This window comes from Siniperca chuatsi, linkage group LG10, assembly GCF_020085105.1.
Source record: "Siniperca chuatsi isolate FFG_IHB_CAS linkage group LG10, ASM2008510v1, whole genome shotgun sequence".
Classification (NCBI taxonomy): domain Eukaryota; kingdom Metazoa; phylum Chordata; class Actinopteri; order Centrarchiformes; family Sinipercidae; genus Siniperca; species Siniperca chuatsi.
In genome coordinates, this window is record NC_058051.1 from 5,189,578 (window position 1) to 5,212,887 (window position 23,310).

A 23,310-nucleotide genomic window follows, 5' to 3' on the forward strand; every position below is an offset into this window, starting at 1 on the left:
ATTTCAGAATTGTACTTTATCTTACGTATTAGAAACTCACATACAAATATCAAACTATATTCACATCTTTTTGGTTTAACACAAAAAAAGACCACATGTAGGTAAATGGTTTAGTTACAGTAACACAACATCCCCCAATTAATTAATTAAATAAATTAAAAATGTTACTTTTACCTATGAAGATTTTTTGCCAGCAATTTTACTTCTATTTTGGTACACATAAAGGAAAATGATAAACTTCTTATTGTTACTCACTTCTGAATTTAGGTGCTCTTCCCACATTGATATATTACATACGTTCAAGATGGCTACCTGTTGTTTGTGGCCCAATAACCCACATCTTTCATTGATACTGAACAAATACTAAACTGTAAAACTCAGGATAGGTGTGCACAGCATTCTTGCTCCACCAAAAAAAAGTATACAATGTATAGTTAAACTGGGTTTAGTTATGCATGCTTGAGCCAGCACCGATATTAATAGCACAGCAGACATCTTTAATTTATCATCGAACTGAATTCAACCATCATTAATGTTATTATTTAATGCGTGGTGGTCACAGTGTGACATGTGAAAATATTGCTATATATATATATATATATATATATATATATGGTAATATGAAATAACTAACTATCCTTTAAATACAGATACTTATGATAGTACATTATAGAGGCTGACAGAATGAATTGATAAAATGATGTTTCTCTGCATTGTAATTCCATTTTGTGTCTTGATCACAGTCCTATGAAAGTTGACTCTGCTGTGAATGCTGGACAGAGATTAATGATTAAGTAAGCTTTTTCTCAGGATTTGATTCTTTATTTGTTTAAGCTGTTACAGGAAACCATTTTTAATCACCCATGAATCACAGAGTTTATGACAATTTAATATACTAGGACGGAGAAAACAGACTGCTCCAACTACAGGTAAACATATTTAACTTCATTTTTTCTTAGGCCCATTTTTCTCCATACATGTTACATTATGCAAGTTTTAATGTGTAAAGTTTGTTTCACTCCCTTGTTAACTGATGAATGGCCTGTTAGCATGAAACAGGCTAATAATGCTAATAAGCTATATATTTAACTAAAGGACAGATTGCTGGATTACTGAACATATTTCCCATAAAGTGTTTGTCAAGTAAAAAGAACACACAGAGACTCTAAATGTCTAGGATATTGATGTAAGGGGTGTAATATTTCTGGGAGTGACAGACTCTTTTTTTTTGTGAAAAAGCACAAATGTGAGCCTCCCCAGCATGGGAGATCAATGAGGCCTGAGGCCTGTTATGTTAAATGGCTAAATGGCTTTTGTGTTTGTGTTCCAACTGATAAAATCAGAGCTGGGTTTAACCAGTCAACTGAACCCCTGAGCTAACAGGTCTAATTAAACACCATAGCCATGCTATTGGCTCTGTGTGTGTTGCTGTGAGAGGGAGTGATAGGGAGAGAAAAAAGTCCACAAATGTAACCAGTGACCATATAGACTAAGTGTATGGATTTCAGTAGGCAAAATCAGCCTACTGTAAGTCGCTCCAGACCTGGCAGTAAAAACAGGCCTTGAGCTAGCCTACTGTGTACTGCCATAGACTGGGACACAATGAGGGCTTAGCTGATGGGGGGACCTCATTGGTAAATTGAGGCATTTAAAAAGAAGCTCTGTTCAGTGGTAACCTGATCCACACCTGACTGGGGCTCAGCATTCGGGTCTGGCCGAGGGAAGAGTTCACAATGACCAGAGAATCTGCTACAAAGGGCCAGCGCACAGGAGATCTAAATAAACTGTTTTAAAAAATGATTCTGAAAATGTGTTTAGAAAGAGAAAATGAACAAGAGAGACATTTCATATTTTATCCCATTTATTTAATCTTTTCCTTTACATTTCGTAACATCATATCACAGTAAATACAGTTAAAATTATGTACAGAGTGTGTCATAGATAATGAAGTCTCAAAAAGTGTGTGCATTGTTCTACTGTACCTGGAGAAAAGCCAAGTCCCCAGAAGGAATTTAGTTATTGCGGTAAGAGGAAGAAAGCAGATCTTTCAACAGATAAAAGTCACAGCATTTTATATAACCATTTTTTTTTTACACGGCATTCACATTAACATTCTTGCTAGAAACTAATTTACAGCGCAGCATTCATCAAGAAAGCCGACTGTAAGTAGAACTGTCTTCTCCTCTGGACTGCTGCTCAATGGAGAAACTCTGACTCAAGTCACATGGAAGAAACCCCAAGAACTCAATCAATCTTCCAGTGCAAGGATCATAGTTTCATAGTCATCATAATTCAGCCCCATCTGCCTCTACTATGAATATGTTGATGTGCTTCCCTAGACTGCCCTTTGTCAATACACTGCATGTCAGGTGCACGAGAGCAAGAGAGGGGGAAGTAAGAGAGCAGAAGGTAATGCCATTTAATGGACGGCATTACCAGACAGTATTAGACACCAGTAATTACATCTAACCATGTCTGGTAAGACGCCTATCAACAGGCTGGAAGGATGACATCTGAGCTTTCACCTGTGCAAAGAGGAAGAAGAGAGCTGGAAGAAACAGAACAGTCCAGCAGAAACAGGTTGAAATGAGCAGTTCCTCTTTTGTTGATTCATTTGTACATTTAAATTGGCCAAGCATGCAGAGAAAGCTATGACTAAACAGACCAAGGAAAGAAGCAAAGTAAGCTTGGTAAATTCTTTCTGATTCTACATTATTACATTAATACACAAATATGTGACGCAAACACAGAGAAAAGGGACAACTGGAGGAAAAAAAACTATTTAATGTTTCTGTGCTTGGATAATGGAGCTGGGTGGGCAAATAAAGGTGTGGCTCAATATTTGCGGGGTAATTCTCCCTCCTTAAACAAACACTAGGTTTCGGTTTGCTCCATGTCTATTATTTGCCTTTGTTTTTCATGTCTGTTTGAAGGCTTTACCCATTAAATTCCCATTTTAGTCCAGACATTGATGAAAATTGTTCACTGTCTTCAGTTCAGTAATATTTAAGCTCCACTGTTTTAAATCAAAGACGTGAGACATCAGTATAAGTTTTACTTTGTAACATACCTAACACACTAAGTAAAGTCCATTTTTGTTGTAGAGACTCCATTTTTTGTCTACCTAAAGCACTAAGGTTTCATTTTATTGTCCGCGGATAAAAGTTTGAAAAGCTGGGAGGAGGCCAAAGCGTCTGTAGCTCAGTTTTTGTTTAGTTTTTTTAACAGTCAAGCACTCTCAGGTGAGCTCATGTGTCAGTTTCAGGATGTGCCACGCAGGTAAGGCTAGCTGGACCAATCACTGCCACACAACACAAATACCAGCACTGTTCAGGGGAGGGAACAAGGAAATAAGGCCCTGCAGGACCGGTGGAACCATCAACCGACTGCTATTCTTTAACTTGGGTGGGGTGGGGTTGCCATAAAAGTAAAAAAAAAAAAAACATGGGGAAGTAAGCAAACATAAATGCTGACCTTAGAACCATTACTGCGTAAAAGATCTGCTCTTTCTCATTTCCCACAGGAATCCTTCAACAATAGTCATCTCAAACTGTTTTTTAAATAAAAGGCTCAGACATAAATGTTCATGTATTTTTAACTAATGCCCAGTCTGTCAACACCATACATCATCTGTGCCACTTTTCTTTTATCTTTTTGACTGATCGACATACAGCCTGTGGCATCTATAAAGCCAAGTGTATGGTAAACACAAGGCTAAACTTTTCTTGGAATGAACTTCAGAGTAAAAAGTGACACACCTAACAAATATTTTCCAGCCATGCTACCCCATGATACAGAGCCAACCCTGCTTATTACGTTTACCCTTCAATGACGACGTCAAAGGAGTCTTACCAATTTCAACAACCATTAACATGTTTGGATTTAACATTTGATGGGCAACTATCCCACAGTCACACCGGAGACCAAAGTCACCCAGAAAACATCGTTACCAGACAGTGTTAGAACAACAGTCGTACAATCCAGCACTGTCAGGTAAGATGGATCCTGAGAGCCATTTCTGTTGCTGCTTCAAGTATTTCAGCCGTTTCCAGGGCCCAGGCCAGGAGCACGTTGCTGCTAACATTGCTAAAGTGGTTTGTCCGGTTGTAGTCCGCAGATGACTATCATCATCATTACCAGGCAGTATTAGAGAAAGTGATGATATCCAATGCTGCCTCGTAAGATGGAGATAATCACCCAAACACGAAACATCTCATTACTACGCTCCTAAAGTGTACAACATACAGCAACAAAATGTGATATCTGTGCCAGTTATTAAAGGTTAATGAATGAATGAATGAATGTGACATCAGATTTGGGTGTGAGCAGTAAACCTAACCTTAAATACCTTTGTCTACAAGAAAAAAGTGGAACTCTCTAAGTGTGGAATAAGTGAGTATTCAACACAAAATATAACCTAAAATATGCAGCTTTTCCTTTCCACTAATCTAGTCAAGTTGTGTAGTTTTATTGTGACAAAGTTGTAACTAAAACTGAGCCGTGTATTGCCCAAAAACAGCATTGTAAATAGGGGAAGTGCATATTTGGAGACCACCTCTCCATAGTATAATTGCTGAGCCCTTGTTGTGGTTGGGGTTTTCAGCTTAAACTCGCTGTCACAGAAGACTGGGCCACAGTAGTTGTTAATGATTGCCCAAACCTGTTCCGACTAGTCTAAATCTATGGCACGGCAAGGTTGGGAGGGCTGCTTTTCACACAATACATGGCAGTTACTAATTTCAAACACCGTACGTCGCGTAGCCTACATCCACTCAAAAATGCCACCGAGTCAAAAGCACATCGGCCTCAGGGAACTGTTTCATATCCCAGCAGATGAGGAACTGTGTTTTTAAGTTGCAACATACTATTCTGGCTGTAATAAAGCAGTGTTGTCAAGTCCGTTTCAACAGATGTTTTATGGAATGGAAGAAAGGAAAAGCCAATTTTTTTTTCTGTTTTCCGCTGGTGGACCTCTCAGGCCGTTGTCTTTGTGTTTGCTGAGTGATGACAGGCTGATGGAATGCTGCTCAGCTCGACCTGAACCGACACTGTGTATGCAAAAGGTCACTGAAACAGCCTTCGTTTACTGAATAACAGGGATCATTCACAGATACGCCGCGTGAAATCCTCACACCCCAGACTGACATTTAATGTACATTATTATTCTCTAAATTAAACATTAAATACATATTTTATCCATTATCCAGTTATCCTAAGTATCCATTATACTGAATATTTAGTTGCATTAGATATACAATATTTTTTTTTTTTTAAACGTGTAGGTTAATAATAGAGATTTTTTTTTCTTGTTCTAATGTTTAAAGCAATGAGATTGTGCCTTCTCTTCTTAAAATCTTCAATGAAATTTCTCTCAGAACAGAAACCCAAATGCAAAGGAGAGACATTGAATTCATTAAGAAAGAACAGGTTTCTAGTCATCCTGCAAGCAGTGCAAAAGTAGAGCACGAGAGAGAGGGGGGAGGGAGAAGGAGAGAGAAAGAAAAGAGAGTATAAGGGAGGGAAAAGTTCAGGGAAAGAAGGTGGAGAAGGAAAATGGAGAATGCACCTGTAACCTTACCGTCATGAAAGGTACCCCAAGGAAAGAATGTAACAAAACCAAAGTAAAGTGAGTATGTTTGGAGGGAGGGGGCTGAAAAAGAAAGAGAAAAAAGATCTTGAATTTCCAGCCTGCTGCCTGAGAACGCTCCGTCTTCCTCCTGGTCAGTCAGGCCCCATGAAATGAGAAAGCCAAGCAGACCTGCTCTCCCAGACTTTATTTAGTTAATCATCAGCATTATAAACCAGTGCTGCAGGCCCTCTGAGGAAGAAAAGAGGGAGAGAGAGAAAGAAAGAGTGAAAAAAGATTAGCCCAGAAAATTCTAGCTGGTAGAAACAAGCTGTGAAAATAACAGTGCCTGATCAAAGTAAAGCATGTCCTGTTTTACCTTTCAAAATATCTAACCAACCCCGACGTCCAACAAACTTCGTCTCAATATGTCCTCCATTTGTCCAAATACTTCCTCTTCTGCTCCTCTCATGGTTATATACAGCAGAATGTGCCCCATTGTTGCACATGCTGCTCTGTGCAGTGGGAGTCTTACGGCTGCCCACGCTTTTTGCCTGTTGGAAGTGAGGCGTGATCAGGTAACTCTGCCCTCTGTGCTGGAATGTGACTCCGTTGTGAAGTCAACAACCCGATAGGTAAACTGGCCTGGCCCTTAATCAATAGTTGCTGTCTTTGTAAGAAAACAATGGCAGGGAAACCCAAAACCTTATTTAACTCCAGACCTTATCTCAGCGCCACCTAATTGGGCCTTCAGACCACTGAGGAGCAGCCTGGTAACTGTGATATCTAGGCCATGATACTGCTTATTAACCATGTGCCACTGCTGCTACTAGGTTGTGTTTCTAAATGTATACTTAGTGATGGACTAGATTTACGTTTGTCATTTTAGAGTTTGTAGCTCCTCCCCCTTGATCAGTTTCCTCTCACCTTTCTGTTTTGAATATTTCAAATGAAGGACTAAAATATTCAACAAATTTGATTATCAAAAGGGATTTGGACTTTTCCTTTTCTTCTTGATGCTTTTTACATATTTTAACTTAAGCTACCTATCCACCCTGCCCCCTTACATACTGGTTCATTTTGCATTTATGACTATTCAAAAACAAAAGAAAAAAGAAATAAAAAAATTACAATTATTCATACTGCTATGAATAATTTCATATTCATGTCATGTCATATCACTGGAGGCACAAAATGTAACATTACATCTGTTAAAGTTGATTCAATGCCAAAATAGAGTAAGAGAGAAACTGTAAGAGATATTCAAAACATCTTGAATTAGCCCATCTAATCATCATAGCTTCTTAATGAAAATGGTAAACAGCGTTCTTAAAACGTTAGCATAGCATTAGCTTTTTAAAATGGTCCTGGCCTATAACGCAGTGTCATTCACCCTATCAGCTGAATCAAATTGCACCTAACCCCATGAGGTGATAAGACCTACAGTCCCCTTTCATTTCAAACCTGTGACTCCAACACGAACAAACAACATAAAATCAGCCCACCATTTCGTCTGGCCTCCCAGTCATTAAATCTTGCTTTCTGTTGAAATTCTACTCTGCACTTCCCGCCCTGTTGCCATACACTGGCAGGGCGACTAGCACTCATGTGACTTACAGCTATTCAGGTGTATGAAAGAAACAAATGTTGCTCTTTCCACCAATCACAATCATCCACCTCGCTCTGCAGTCGCCGCTGTACAGTACATGGTCGACATTTTCCCTCCATTTTCCCTTCTCTTTCCCAGACTGCAACAGTCCTCATCTGCTTAAAAATATCTTAAGAGAAGGCTAGAAAACTTAATAATGTATACCTTTTATCTCGTGGAAATTCTCTGCTCTGATAAGTCCAACGCTACTGTCTGTCTTAACATGCAGCCAAACCTCAGAGGCAAGGAAAGCGGATGAGCAGACATTTTACGTCCGACACACATCCACTTAATAACAGACTTCCTTTTTTTTTTCCATTTCAAAAGCGCATGAAACATGTATTATTATTTCAAATCTCTAGCTTAAAAAGCCAAAAAAGAAAAGCAGTAACAGGTAAACCGTGGAAATAAATTCTGTGGAGAATATCTTACAAGATAACCTTAAGGCTTTACAGTTCAACAGGTTGTAGAGAAAAGTTGCCTAATGAGTTCTGAACTCGTATGAATTAACACTTATATTAATACATAACGCATATTGTTAAACTAATGTTAAACTAATCAGGTATTACTATTAGATTATTAATTTGTAAAGTTGTTTCATACCGTGGATGTCTCCTTGTAAAGCACATTTTAACACTCTAAAAGAAGGAGTCAGCCTCTGTCTTCATATCCTTTGACAAGTCTGGCAGTTTGCCTTTACCTGCCCCAACTGGTCTATCCAGTTTAGGAATGAGCGTTGGCTTCTATTGTTTCCTCTTCTTTCTTTCTGGTTAAAAGGAGCTGGAATTCGATACACATTATTTTCGCTTCCCATCGAAACTACCTAGACCCTCCTTTATCAGCACACAATCGCAGAGGGCTTCGTACAATGACCTAATTTCTTTGCCTTCACATTTCCTGATCTTAGCCGAAGAACAAATGTCCTTAAAGTTTTAACTCTACCGTCACTGAGCAACAGGTTATGACGACAGCTCAAGTTCTAAAGATGGAGAACGAAGACAAAGAAGGGATCACGTTTGTGAATTCACCTTGTCTTTCCCAGGTGTGGTCACCGAGCCAGAAACCCAAGACAAGAGGCATCATTGTATGAGGGCTCTTGACGCCCCGTTGGCTAGTCTTCCTCTTTCCTGCTCCTGCTGAAGGACAGTCGACCTCTGGCGTGGCTGTTGGGAAGAAAAAAAGCCGTCCCTTTCACGTAGATGCGGCCGTAGAGTCAGAGCCAAACCCCGGAACAAAACCAACCAGTTTGAAGCGCGTCAACTCTCTTCCTGCTGCCCGAGCAGAACTTGTGTTTTTCCAGGAGCTCTCGTCGGCGGTGTTAGGCGGTAAAGCTCCTCAAGAAGACAGAGGCTGAATTTGTAAAGGGCTTGGTTTACATGTAGCCTGAGCCCCCTCCTCCCCTTTCCCCCACAGGTGTAATTTTCAGGTCGCAGCCAATCTCCCTAGCCTCTGGCGCTCACAGGTGTGTCCCCCGCGCTGTCTTTAGCCAATGGTGGTTGAGATGAAACCTCCCCCCCAACCCCTCCTACCCTCCGACTCCCACCTCACCGGTTCGCTCACCTCCGCCCTCCTCATCAGCCCCCAGGTACCTTGTTGTGTGTTTTTTATGATGTCAGGCTTCTGTGGGAACAACCTCCTCTGTTCCTATTGTAAAACAGACAACAACTAAACCACCATCATCTTCAACTGCCGAACACACCTATCCTGTCCGAGAAAATAAATCATGAGGCCAACACACTGTGTGAAAGTGTTTAAAAACATGTATCGGTGAGGTATTTTCACATGAATAAACCTTTGCCTACTTCTCAGCTGTATAAGGCCGCCATAACCTGAAAGACCTGCCCTTTGCTCTCATGCCTTCCCTCTGTCTTTCTTTGTGTCCACACACCTTTTTTGTCCTAACAATAACCTGGCTGAGTTAAAGCGAGAGCAGCAGGTGAACAAAGTGCAGGTGAGTAAAACTTGAGAAAGACACACCAGCAGTTTGAGGTAAGTTTGAATAGTGGGAGATGGGGGAGCAGTGACAAGGGGGCTGGTGGGGCTCTTGACCCCCAGGGGCAAACAGGGGGCCTAATCCAAAACCTGGACAGGGCTTGGCTGGATGCTGGGCAAGGCAGCCACTTTCGGTCTCGAGGTGTAATTGTCGGGATTAGTTTCTCAACAATGAGCACAATGCCAGAGCTGTATCCTGTTTCAGCAGGGGCGTGGCACAGGTTGATGCAGAACTACCTTGGCAAAGATGGAAGAAGGCGATTGTTTGAATCTGAAATACTGACCCAAACTGCAATAAAATCACTCATTATCCACCAATCAAACAGTTTTACCTTTACATTCTACGGTAAGATACTCATTACAATAAAGTTTTATGTTAAGCTTCAGTTCAAATTGTACTGTAGATAATGAGCTGATTCAGGCTCTTTTTCCTCAACAGAAAACCCTTGTCCAGACTGCAGTACAGTGTCCCAAAAAATCAAATAATGAAAAAAAGAGAGTCCTTGCTTTCTTTGTAGGTTAACATAAAGGTGGCCTTAGTGCCTCTGAGTCTGAGCAACCAGCTTTAGAGGAATGAAATAATCAAAACCAGAGAAGAAATCTCCTAATATGCTTAAGTTATATAAGCCTACAGTATCAATGCAATTCTTGCAAATTAATTATACTTTAGTTAATTGAGCTGTAGTAAACATAGTTTACTGTCATTTACTATTTTACCAGACCACCAGATTTAAAAGTCCCCATGATACGGCTAGCGGAGTGATATTTGCTTCCTCATCTTTAGAGGCAGTTAGGGAGGGACTTGTAGCGGATATTGTTTGGCGTTTACAGTAGCCAATAGCGCTGAATGTGCGTTACGCCCACTCCCCCGCCATGCAGAAATTGCGGTCAATAGCTGACTCTTCCTGGACTGGGAGATCCCAGTGAACACAGCCGGACCGGGACGAACACACCCTCCGAGACCAACGGAGGCCAGTTTGACGACAGGGAATACAGTACCGAGGTGGGTTTCTTGCCGGGTTTGGTTCCTGGCACCCCGGGGGCTGAGTCAGCTAGCTGGACGGCTAACCGAGCTAACGGAAGTTAGCGGTTAGCTACTTTAGAAACAAGTAAAGCTATCTCTCCATCAGGAAACTCCGTAAATGACATCGGTACTGTATTCCCTGTCGGGCTCGGAGGTTGTGTACAGTCCCAGTCCAGCCGAGTTCACTGGGAGGCTGCTGAGCCCAGTCCCATTGCCCGCTAACGCCAAATACAATCAGCAGTTAGCTACTTTAGCAACAGTAAAGGAAACTCTGTAAATCACCTAGAGTTGAAGCTGAACAGCCGGAGGACATCAGAGGGAAAACCATAAAATACTTTCTCCATATTATATGATCCAGTTTCACCTAAATCAGTGAATAAAGTTATGAAGTTGTGTTTTTGTAGAGTAATCAGTAAGTTCCGATCCCCAGAAACACTGCCCTCCGGCGGCGTCATAAGAAAGAAAGCGAGAAAGCGTTTCTTTGGACACAAAATTAGTATACGCCCCCGAGTGCAGGATTAGTCATCAACATTATTTTATTGTTTTCCAGTTAATGACAAACTCAAAAAATACCATTCTGAATATCCTAGAATACAAAATGACTTTTTTGTTATTGTTGGGCCAGATACTAGCATATAGGTGACGTATAGTGCAAGACATCGATTTTGACTTCAAAAAAAGACTTTAAAGGTGGGGTGTGCGATTCTGGAGAAATCCAATACCATGATATAGAGAAAAATGACACAGCATGTAATATAACTAATATTAGCTAGGTTGTGGGTAAGCTTAGCTAGATTGTGGGTTGGCAAACTGTACCTACAGTTGCTGCTGCAAAGCTAACAGCCAGAGAGGACAAGACATTTCCTTGAGCCAGCAAACCAGTCAGTTAACGTTAGCTGACACACAAATCATGGCTGGAATGGCTGGAATAATGTTGTTTGGCTCGGTCCGAGATGGATTTTTTCAGCGCACACACAGAAAGGACAGCTAGTGTACCGTGAGGAGATATTAGCTGAATTTGACGAAAAAAAAGTGTATTGGATTAGAATCGCATACCTCACCTTTAAGCCCCTTTTTTACAGCCTGTTCAAGGCGGGAATGTTATTCCACCTTGCCGTTCTGTATAAAATGTACAAACACGGAATGGGGGGGGAATTGTTGTTCCACCATTGTTGTTCTGCAGGTGAGGTAGTAACAGAGACGAATCGATGTCTGTGTAAAATGGGGGAGCCAGCAGGACGGGACACACTAGGACGCCGAAGCTGTTGTGTTACACGTCACGCCTCTTTTGCTTCCGGAACGCTAGCATGCTATCTAAAATCACACATTGGGGCAGCAATATGCCAGCGTTGTATGACGGGTCTTCTTTACGGCAGTATTGCAAGATCTCTGTTAAAAAGGGCTTTAGACTTGTCAATAATGACAGAAAGTCTGTGCTTTAGCATTAAATGTAACCTATTAACTTTTTTTGTTTTCCACCATGTCAACCCTGAGTGAAGATCAGTCTTTTCAAAGGGAGCAGTTAGTAAATTGCTCTGCTCTGAAAGGTTTGCTTTGTTTAGGCTTTTCATTTGCATACCAAATGAGGTTTGGAGTGAAGCGCAGGGGCCTGGCCTGAACTTATTTGGGTACTGATGGCTATCTGGCTGGCCAGTCACGCAAGGCAGGATGTAAGGACATCCATCAGCAGCACTGACCCAACAGCCTCAGACAACAAACACAAACACACAGAAGCAAATACATCTGCTTGTATACACATGCTAAAACTCCCAACTGCAAACACGAGGCTGCTCCAAGGCGCTTTTATGAAAAAATCAAGTGACAACCCCTTGAAATTATAGTTTCTGAGAGGTGTCATGGCTTTCAAATTAATAATCCATGGTTTGATTTAAGGTTGTGCTTGAGATTTAACATATTTTACAGGATAACATACTGTTTCACCTTTGATTATATTGTGAATGTCATCCATTTCATAAAAACTCTGCTGCAGTGTTTTGGAGCATTTCATGTCTTTGTTGTCGTCTTCTTTAATCCTCCGGCTGGCTGAATGCGTGTACCAATGGCGTTTGTTGCCCCCTTACAAGAGGGAAGGAGGCAACAAACGATATTAAATCCACAGCACAAATTAGTAATCTGTGTGTACAGTTTAATAATTCAAGAACACAAATTATTTTAATTATTACAAAATGAATTATTATTTTTAAAAACAATTTTTCATTTGCAGCCTCCGTATAAAAATGGATTTTGTTTTAAATTTTATTATAAGGGCATATTTTTTCTGCCCCAGTTTGCAATTCGGCCTGTGATTTATGATGGACTTTTCCCTGACTCACCTCCCACGGCTTTGGTTCCTGGTTTTGTGTCTTTGCTGATACACGGTAATCCTGAATCCTGAATGGGTGTACTGGATGAACCTACATACCAGATATCCTGGGGATTAAAAGATGAGATGGGACAAACCTGTGACAAGTAAAACCTTACTCACTATAAAACTGTGAACATCTTTAACCGAGTTAACAAGCAACTGGACAGCAGGGCTTATATATATATATATATATATATATATATATATATATATATATATATATATATATATATATATATATATATATTTATATATATATGTGTGTGTGTGTGTGTGTGTGTGTATGTATGCATTTGTCTTTACATTAACCTGACAGCAGACATGTGGATCACAGTCTGGATCCATGCCACAGCTTGTCAACTGAGAAAAGGAAAACAATGACTCATGTTTGTTTTATCTTTTCCCATGTGCTGTTGCACAACATTTCCATGTAGCCTTTCACTAATCTGCATTCAGTATCCAAGGTGACTAGTAAAGCTGGACATGTATCTCCCCTCAGGCCTTTAACTGAAGTCATGATGTAGCGTTTATGGTGCTTAGCCAACTGAGAATCACAATGCACACAAGACGTGACCTTGGAGGGCACACTAAGTCTTCTTAAAACACAAGAGAGTCTGAGTGTTGTTTGCTCATAAAACATATCCATCAACTATGAATTAATCATTTCAACTTGGACATAATACTGGATCTCTGAGCAGACTGTGTCATTATATGACCATCAAGATGTAAAGGCGTGACTATCAGTCATTATCACCTATGACCTAATTTCACCTGATTTTGTCAAAGTTACATTATCGTTGTGCAGTAACATAGTCAGACTTTTCAAATCAATCCCACACGCTGCCTATCACTTCAGTCCTCAGACCTTAATCAGGTAAAAACATACATTCCTGATGAAGGTGTGAGTATCAAAACATTGTCATTTAAGTGAGTACAAGTGATTGACAGTGTTTGCTGTATTCTTAATTTCCCTCACGGTATACAGTCTCTGTATGATTTCCATATAGTATTAAAATAAACTGAAACCAGGTGCAACAGGGAAAGAAGGAAACATTGTGGTATCATTTGGAAAGGCGGTTGGCAGTAATGTAAAGCATTCAGTACTTGATTTGAAGTAAATAGGCTAAGACACCGCATTAGATCCTCATGAGCAATCTCAAATTCAACTAAACTCTTCCGTTACAAACCTGCTCATGCACTTGAATATTGCACTATTGTAATGTTCCATATTTTTGTTCAGAACAAACCTGGATAAGGTGAATTTAGCTGGGCTGCTGGGCAGGGCTGTAGTCAAGACCACTTAAAGGTGGGGTATGCAAATATCTCCCGCTAGCTGTCCGGCTGTACACTAAACCAGACTGCCCATGAAACTGATCTTGAACAATATCCTACGTGTTATAACATATTCATCAGTGACGAATAATGAATCACAATCTTTCCACGGTCTCTGAATGGTCATAGATACAATGTAAAGCCGTCAATAGCTGTTGTTCTCGTGGGTTTTCCCAAATTAGAGGCCTTATCATTCAATATGCAGCATCTGTCTGTTCAGTCTTTTCTATTGTTTTATCCACCTGTCTCCTTGTTCTGTCTCCTTCTGCTCAGGTGACTATAGGATAATTACAGAGATTTACATTGTCTTAGAGGAAATTGGAGGACTTAGCCCAGGTGTGATGTTTAAAGGCCCCTCATTACACTGATCAGCACTTAACCACTGATTTCAACCAAGTCTCTCGCCAATTAGCTCCCTGTCTGCCTCGCTACCGGGGCGGCAAAGCCCCCTCACCACCTTGCAGTAGATAAAGAAAACATTGAATACATCATTTTGTAGGTGTTTGACTTTTTCTACATTACAATTTTTGAAATTGTATATTGAAGACAAAAGTCTTTGTCTGGTTGTTGTGAGGGGAAACAAGCCTCATTTCTTTTGACAAAGCCAGAGAATCACCAAGGGAGCAGCGTGCATACAAGCAGTCTAGCAGCCACAGCCGTGCTCTGACTTGCTGCCTGCCACCATCAGCGGGTAATTGGCCCCAAAGGATTTAGGGCGGGATGGTGTGTGTGGATGGCCCGGTCGTATCCCAGTATCTCCAATGGGGCAGTTGCCATAGAGAAGCGGAGTGAGGCATACCAATTATTACTGCATCTTATTCCACAACACACCTGTTTGGCTCATCTGCTGGTTTAGAAACAAACTGCTGCTGTGATCAGTCTGACATCCGTGACAAGCAAAGAGATAAATGGAGTATACAGAATCCATACATGTTCAAAACCCACCATGATTATTAATGATGGCATGTAAAATGCATAATATACATCTCATATTGTGTGAAATACATTCATATGCATCTGTTTGCATGAGCAAAATACAAGTTTGTTTGGAGAGGTGTTGCTACTAGGATCATATCAATGAAAAACAATGTTCATATTGTGCATATTTCCAAAAGAAATTCTCTGTTAACATAACAAGTTAATTATTCCTTCACTGTTGATGCATTATAATAAAAAGCAAGTTTTAGGTATGTGAAGAGCAGGAACTAAAACTACTTGAACTACTTGAAAAATGTTGGTAAGAAAAATACTGACAACTAGTCTTAAACAGGATGTAATTCAGGATGAAGGCAAACACTTATCCACCACCCAGACCTCCACACACTGTCACTGCACTGCTCTATATAAATGTTACACTACTTTCTGTACGGCGCCGATCATTGCCATTTAATGTTACTCTTTGTGGAAATGAAACAAATGTATCCTTTAAAAGGAAAAACCATCCATTTGTGCCATATTTTCTGAAAGTTGCTGTGGAATTATTATTTGTGTATCTTTTTTGTTTATGTGTTTCCCTTTTGCCATCTATGTTTGCATAAAAATAATAAAAACAGTGAAAATGTGAATAAAAAAGGCAAGGAGGAAAAGTTGGCATTTTGAACAAGAGAATACGTAATAAAGGCTGATGGAGACAGATTTTTCAAATACATCTTCTGCTTCATCTAGAATAGACAAAACATTAAAAAATTCAAAAATACAGAACAAAAAGAGTACTTGAATCAGAAGAGACTAATTTTAAAATGCCATCTAAAGTGGGAAGCAGCAATGAAATTGCGTGGTGTATCAGAGATAAGAGGCTTAATCAATTATGTATTCTTGTCACTCTTGAATATATCTGAATTTATTTGCATACAGGTAGTGCTGATTCAGATTTTATTTCGTCAGAAATTTTAGAAAGTCACTCAAAACGAATACAGAAACTAAAAATAAACATCACTCTTTCTAGGTAGTCAGTTAAGGTCATTACTTTTGATGTTGCATTGTGGTTTAATCTGTGCCCACTATACAGTACAGGTTGTAATAATTCTCACTAGAGAATTGAGCAAACCGAAATGGAGGAAACACAAAATGGTGTACTATATAGTTAATGATTTTACAGCCATAAAGTTCACTGGAGAAGTGCATGATGGTATCATAATGAACACTGTACAATGCGTAGTGACAAAGATGCATTGTTGCTGTCACTGTGCGTATATATGAGAGGTAAATCTTGTAAAAGTTTCTGTTGGTAAAGTTCAATGTCTCACACACACAAACACACAAACAGTCTCACACGCGCACACACACACACACACACACACACACACACACACACACACACACACACACTCTCTCTAAAGTCTGACTCTTGTTGCCTGTCAAACACAGCTGCAGAGCTGCTGGCCGGGTCAAGTTTCAATCATTCACAGTCGAGACGTTGCAGTTTGTTTAGGAAATGAGCGTAAATGCTGACCTCAAGGTCATCATTCATTGTGCCCTACTTTAAATAGCATGTCAGCCTCGCCTGCCTCGCGGCCAAATCTGGCATTGTCAAGCTTTAAATGGTTTGTGTGTTCCATTTGAGGGCATTATGAGGTGCTATGATAGCATACCATCTCCAAATACACCTGCCTGCTTCTTCCAAAAGACTTTCCATTAGGTCTCGTGTAATTAGTTTGTTGTGTAATGTGTTTACTGAGGAATTAGCATGCAGGGAATGACAATGATCATGTTGAATCCATCCAAGCATGAAAAATGTTGAATGGTACTAACAGAAGGTGAGTGCCCATTACACAAGCCTTTTGAGTCCGCAGAGCAGAGATTATTCAGAATGGGAAACATCATTCTCTGAAGTTGTACATAGAGCTGATAATCATTTGGGTCAATAGCAAGTTGCCATGTGTGAATTTACAGTTATTACATTGGCTGATAGGCTTGGGGAAAAATGTAGTAATCGAGTTTTACAGTTGGATTTACATTTAGGAAGAACTCCTTTCTCATCCAGGTCAGTCCAGTAAACTATTTTTATGCCAAAATATTTTGTATAACAAACATAACTGGTTTAGAAGTGTTGCTAAGATCATAGTTTTATTATAAAGAAACATGGCTAAGGTGTCTGGTTTAGCCTATATGGTTACTCGGCATGAAAATACGTTACTGCTTTCACTTTTGATTTTGACAAACTCCTATTTTATACATGTTTTAAGTCAATGCCTGGCGGTGATTAGTATTTGCCAGAAGGATTTCTTTTGTCTGCATTAGAAGTTAACGGCTACTGTTCATTTGAAATGGGAATGGGAATATTCTGTTAGTTTTTGTAATTACGGTAACAGTTAGCCCTTTTCAACCAAATGGTACCAGGAACTAAGGAGTTATTGGAACTAAGTCAGAAACTAAAAGTCCTTCTTGTGTAATCCTGTTTGCATTTCCATCACCTTTGATCAACTGTGACGACTAGACAAATAGACAAATAATGGATTAAATAACAAATGTTTTCTTTGAGACATGACACAGTGTCATCACATTGTTCTTGTAGTTGACAACTAACAGGAAATCGACTACATGATTTTTGAATGTCAATTAACGTTACGAGAAATGTCCCCCTAGTCCTAATATTGATACTACTGGCAGGCAGTGTCTTACTGTCTGAATGAATGCTGCTGTTGTCGTAGCAGGTTCAAGCTTTGTGTTTGACCAATCAGGGACACTCAGTGCAGCAAACTTCCCCCCGATAGTTCCCAAACCATCCTAGAGTGCTACCTCTGGAGCAGGGACTTTTTGGAGGAACCATGGCAGAGGAAGCTGCATTTAGACCCAGGTTCCTCCATTTGAAATGCAAGTAAATTCCCAGAGTTCCTTAAAAGAAGTTCATGGGTTCCTGGAAAAGTTCCTGCTGTGGAAAAGGACTATATGACACCATATCAGAAGGAACCCACCCAAAAAATACCTTCACTACACTCTGGCCATGTTAATGAAGCCACTGAGTATCTTTACATTTGCTGTAATAATGTAATAATAAGATTTTAGAACTCACTCCAACTATAGCAGCTGTCATTTAAACACCTCAGTCTGAGTATCTCAATACCTTGATTTATTTGGCCGTATGAACACTGACTTTATGGTTCCAATTAGTTTTTTAATCTACATATTATATAGGTAAGAAAGCTCAAAGAGGACAAAATTAGTGTCAGTTTGCAGAGGCAGTGTGTCAGTTTTCACTAGCTGCAATATTCACATACAGTATGTCTCATGTGTAAGACTCTGTATTCTGCTTACCACTACTGCTGACACCAATACAGCTTGTATCAAGGTGCCAAACAACCAAAAATAATGAAAAAAAAACATTTTTTTTCATCTAGTAGAGATTTCTTTATTTTTTCAGACTTACTCTGTTAGTTTTTTTCCTCTCTTGAGCATTGCTGAATAATTTTATCTTAGCCCTCTTAAAGCATTCAGATAAAATAAGGGGGGAAATCACTTTTTGTTTAAACTGGTCACATCCAGTGGACGTATGCAACCAGTGACGAAGGGTATAAGTAGCCATTGCTTCATTTAAGGATTTCCAAAGGAAATCAGCAATGGCACAGAAGAACAGGACTAACTGTGTTATGGGAAATCAAGGATGGATTTCATTACTTTTAACTTCACCTTAAACATCAACAAATGTATGAGATCTCCTGCATATATGAGAATTTGGGAGCTTTATATACTGCATACACACCATTAATGGCTTAATACATTATTGTTTTAGAATTATGAAACTTGAACCAGGTGGCCATGACAAATCTTAAGAGCAAACTCCATAATTGGACATGAAATAGCACATTATTGAAAAACAATAGGCCAGCAACTATGGACTGGATTGATACGGGATTTCTAAAGGGTCATATAACTGTTTTTAGATTGAAGACGCTGACATGTTATATTTTAAGGTGATCTGAAATATCTTTAAACATTTTTGCTTCAGAAAACAAAATGCAGTGTATTCTGTGATTCTGACAATCCTCTCAAACGCCATTTAGATCATCACAGGATGTAAATGTCACAGTGTCAGTGCAACCCACAACATTACAGACGTTCTTATTACACTGTGAGTTAAATAATAGAAATGAGTGAAAGTTTGACCTCAGTCTAATGCAATTATTACTATTTCTGTTATTGCTAGTTCTTCTTTATAATGTTACAATCTTCAGTGTAAAGCTACATCTTTCTGTCTTACTGTTTGATATAAAGTGATGACATGTACAGTACATTCACTGTGTGTTGGGTAACGGCTGATCTCTCCCACAGAGTGTATCATGGGGTCTGGCTGCAGGGTAACAGCAGGTCCTGCTAATGATGCAAGACGTGTTTGTGATGTGGAGGCTCTCTGGGGAGGCAGGGTTCAGGTGAACATGCAGCCAGGAAGCAGCCCACTGGGACCAGTTACCAAGGTAGAAGCACAGCCCTCCTCCACTCCTCACCTGTACTGTACCTCTCCACTTCCTCTGTGTGTCCGGGTGAGGGCCATGACAAAAACAAAATTATAGGCCATATCAGACATTTTGAAGTGACTGAAGAAAACCGGAAATCAGTCACTTAAATTGAATCTGGTTAAACATGCAAGTGTAGCTTTTTTTAAAAACCTGTATACAGTTTGTCCTTGTCAAATAAACAGCAATACCATAGTGCAATTATCATATGACCACATTTCCCAAAACTCTCCCCAGCTCTTCCTGCATCATTTGCATAACTGAAAACAATCACCATGTCAGAGCAAAATATTCAGTGACCTTTCACATCCCTTTTCTCTGTTTTTGCTGAAAAGTAATGCAGCAGATTTCCCTGCACATCCAACCCAACTGCACACAATATTAAATACAGTGTAACAGCAGGCAGAAGCTGTCAAACTTGTCAATGACAGTCTCGTATGTTTATGATAATTACCTTGCTCTCTCCTAATTGAAAGACATTATACTTTATATGCCCTTACAAACAGGGCCAAATTAAGTGGCAAATACTTTTTTGGTGAATTTGCCCCAAGGAGCATCTCCCATTACAACCATTATGCTCTGTACTGTAAGCATAGTACTTAATGCACCGTCTAAAACAACCAAAATTCCCACAGATTCATCAGACATAACTCTATAGAATCGGCATTTGGATGAGATGCTGCAGCTGCTGCAACAGGCTGAATGCTGCCCCTCCAAACACATTCGCTGTTCTAAGTGTTTTATGTTTCTGCAAGACCTCAGCATATAAAACCATCATAAAAGCATTGTTTCCCATCACTGTCTGTTGGCAGTAAATTACTGCTGAGCAATGTAAAAAGGTTGCAATTAAGTGAGATTTATAGCTCAGAGAAATTTACCGTTCTTGGTAATGCTGATGGCCACGGCCAAAATATACATCTGACCTAAGCAGCGAGGTGGGCAGGGAGATACCAAGAGCTTCAACCTGCCCACTCAAAAGACAAAATGATTCAAGGGCGGAGAACATCACAAAAAGAGATCTTAAAAATCAGGAAAAGCAAAGATTCTTTTTGATTATGTTCATTATTAAAGGTTAATATGGTCAACCCAAACCTCATCTGATCAGCAATGAGAAGCTTCTTAAACTAAAGTGTTATTGACTGGCTTATGTAGCTGCATGGCTTACCTAAACAGACAAAGTTAACAACTTGGATTACATCTGTAGTTTTTGTTCCTCATGAGGACAATGCTCAGGTTCCTCAACTGTAAATGAGGAAAAAGGTTGTTGAGTAGATATTTTAGAGTAAACCCTGGAAAATCCCCACGTCATCATTGACTCAGAATGATACTAAATCTGTCCTAAATTCATACGGGGCAGTATGCAAGTCAATGATTGGCAGATTTCATTCTTTTGAATGAATCAGGAAGAAATGAGTATCAAAGTCCACAGGCCTAAACATTACCCGAGTCTCTCTGTTGTCACTGTAAGAGAGCTACACATTAACACATTTAGCACAGCAGCTTTGCTTTCTCAAAGCTCAGCCAGGGTTTTACAACCCTCCAAACACACCCTTTGGATTTGGGCGCCGCTCTGTCAACATTGCAGTCTCCAGACGTGCGGCTAGTAGGTTCATCAAGTCATTCCAGCCAATCAAAAAGAAGCAGCTAGGTGCAACACACTCACATGAGAGCCTATGGGGGAGCAGGAGCCATGGTGACCAGCTGTTCATCAACAGTGATGGGTAACAAAGTGTTGAGGATGCACTAACCTGTGATGCTAGTGTTTTATTGCTAGTGTACTGTACATAGCAGTGTGATTTATAGAGTCTAATCTCTGATCATACAGGAAGAGGCTGGTGTTAAAGAGGCTTTGAGTCAACATCCTGGAAATTTGCCATGCAGTCAAAAGAGCACAAAACACGTCCAATGCTGCCAAAAAATCAGCTTGAATTTAGCAAATGCACTCACCTGATCTACACTTCATTCCAGCTTCTTAAGGATAAAATATGAGCTTGCCAACAAAGCCCCTACCTGTGCATTTCTCATGAGTCAAACATCCCTGCTCTATTTTCAGTCTGTTTCCCATCAGGTTGGAGGGTACAGACAATAGATGTGGGAACACCTTCAGCTTTAACCCCATCTGACCTACCTCTTGATGAATGTGACCTCTGCCCTGGAAAATCACCCAATCTATCCAACTCTTAAAGACAACGCAGGCAGAGAGGGAATCTTCAAACATGTCACCTTAACTCATATCTCCTCCGTAATGGCTCAGAATGGGAAATACTCTTCAGCTCATCCAGGGCTGTGAGACAGACTGTATTTGAACATGAACTGGGAAAAACCAAGGCAAAGATGTTGGCAGCTGTGATGTGTGTTGAGAGGAATGCACCGTTGTTATCACTCACTGAGTTATGCAAGAATGGTTCGGTGGAAACCTTTGCCTGGTACAGTGTTGGGCCTCAGCCTCCTTATGCACAGGCTAAGCACACACTCAACGACATGTTGATACACACACACACAGAGCCAAGAAGATCCTGCCCTGAGAATTTTCTAATTACCCTCAGTGAATGGGAGGCAGTCAGACACACACAGAGAGCCAACCGCCTGGGTTATCACACACACCACCAACACACCCCGTTCTTCTTCCGAATATACTATTTTTAGCTTTCATCTAAGGCTTTTTTTTCACAGTGGGCACAAGGGAGGCATAGTGAGGAGAAGACCTGTTTAAGTGTAACTTTGTAGCCCAAGCCAAAATAAAAAGTTTTCTTTAGAGCATATACTGCCAGTTGATTCTCCTTCATAGAGGAACACATCAGGAGAAGTCTAAGAAGAACTATTGCTTTAACTAAATAAACAGACGTCTTGACATTTAGGAGTAAAAACTGTCAAATCAAAGGAAAAGTTCTTTTTTTAAAACATTTGGCCAATAAAGTCAGCAACAGAAAGAAAATGTTTAAAATGTTTTTTGCAAAGATTATGATATTCCCGAAAACCATTTTATGCTTCAGCACGTCTCTTTCTTGGTTGGATGCTGACTATAAAACGACAAGTTTTATATTGTGTATTGTATTCCTAAAATTCTTGCCTAGTACAGTCCACTACAGTTTTCTGGGGGAAACCTGCTGGAACCCATGATTTTTAACATGTGTGCTTGAAGACTTTTATGATTAAGGCAAGAATTTGACATAAAACAGTACACTCCAAAATGGCGGCATGTGACAGGTTTTCATTTGCTCACATACTCACTCACTGACATTAAAACTGAAAAGAAGATATTGTAAAAAAAAAAATAAAAATCAAACAATTATTTATGTTTGGCATTATGTTTTTTCTTTTTGCATATTCTGTGTATATAAAATAACATTGCTATTTTATGATACATTTTCTGGGGAAAAGAGGGATATATCCTCAGGAAATAATCATTTTGAAATGACAGGAAACCCTGTACCAGACACATTATGACTTTCATAAGCTGTCTGTGAAAAATGTTTATTTATTTAGCGTGGCTATACAGTGCCTGTAAGTTAAAATTTGTTTCCAACTTTTTTTCCACCAGAGGACAACTTTTAATCTAAAGAGCATCATACCCAGCTTTAACATTAGTTGCTAAAACACATTCTGATGGTACTACAGCACTGCTAATTTCCAAAGCAGCAGCACTTTGTTGTTTCTGAAAGCTTTTTTTCTCTCTCGGAAACATTCAGAAGGAGCAAACGAACCCATGGACTCCACAGGTTGAACGCAGTGTGGTAACAAGCTGCAGCCTCGGGCTACAGAACTGAATGGAGTGACAGTAAGGTGAGGAAGAGCGGTATCAGATGAACACATGAAAGAGGGAGGTCGCTGGATTTAAGGCTTTTTGTCTTTGGGCATTCAAAGGAGACAGCTGTCGACTGCACAAGGCCTGGCTCTATTCATGTGGGGGGACCGCAGACAGAGACCACGCCA

The 23,310-nt window shown here is 40.0% G+C and overlaps 2 long non-coding RNA genes across 3 annotated transcripts; one reads left to right on the forward strand and one right to left on the reverse strand.

The window, feature by feature from the left end:
• Window positions 1-1,843: 1,843 nt before the first annotated feature.
• Window positions 1,844-8,579, reverse strand: LOC122883561. 2 transcript variants are annotated; one of them, XR_006379660.1, is made up of 2 exons: window positions 8,243-8,579; window positions 1,844-5,818 (listed from the first exon to the last, which is right to left on the reverse strand). It is a non-coding gene; the product is annotated as an uncharacterized LOC122883561 (long non-coding RNA). The 2 variants fall into 2 exon arrangements; XR_006379661.1 differs by having other exon boundaries at window positions 1,844-6,120.
• Window positions 8,580-9,083: 504 nt separating this feature from the next.
• On the forward strand, window positions 9,084-22,670 carry LOC122883464. Its single transcript, XR_006379639.1, has 3 exons — window positions 9,084-9,165; window positions 19,196-19,338; window positions 21,431-22,670. It is a non-coding gene; the product is annotated as an uncharacterized LOC122883464 (long non-coding RNA).
• The last annotated feature ends 640 nt before the right edge of the window (window positions 22,671-23,310 follow it).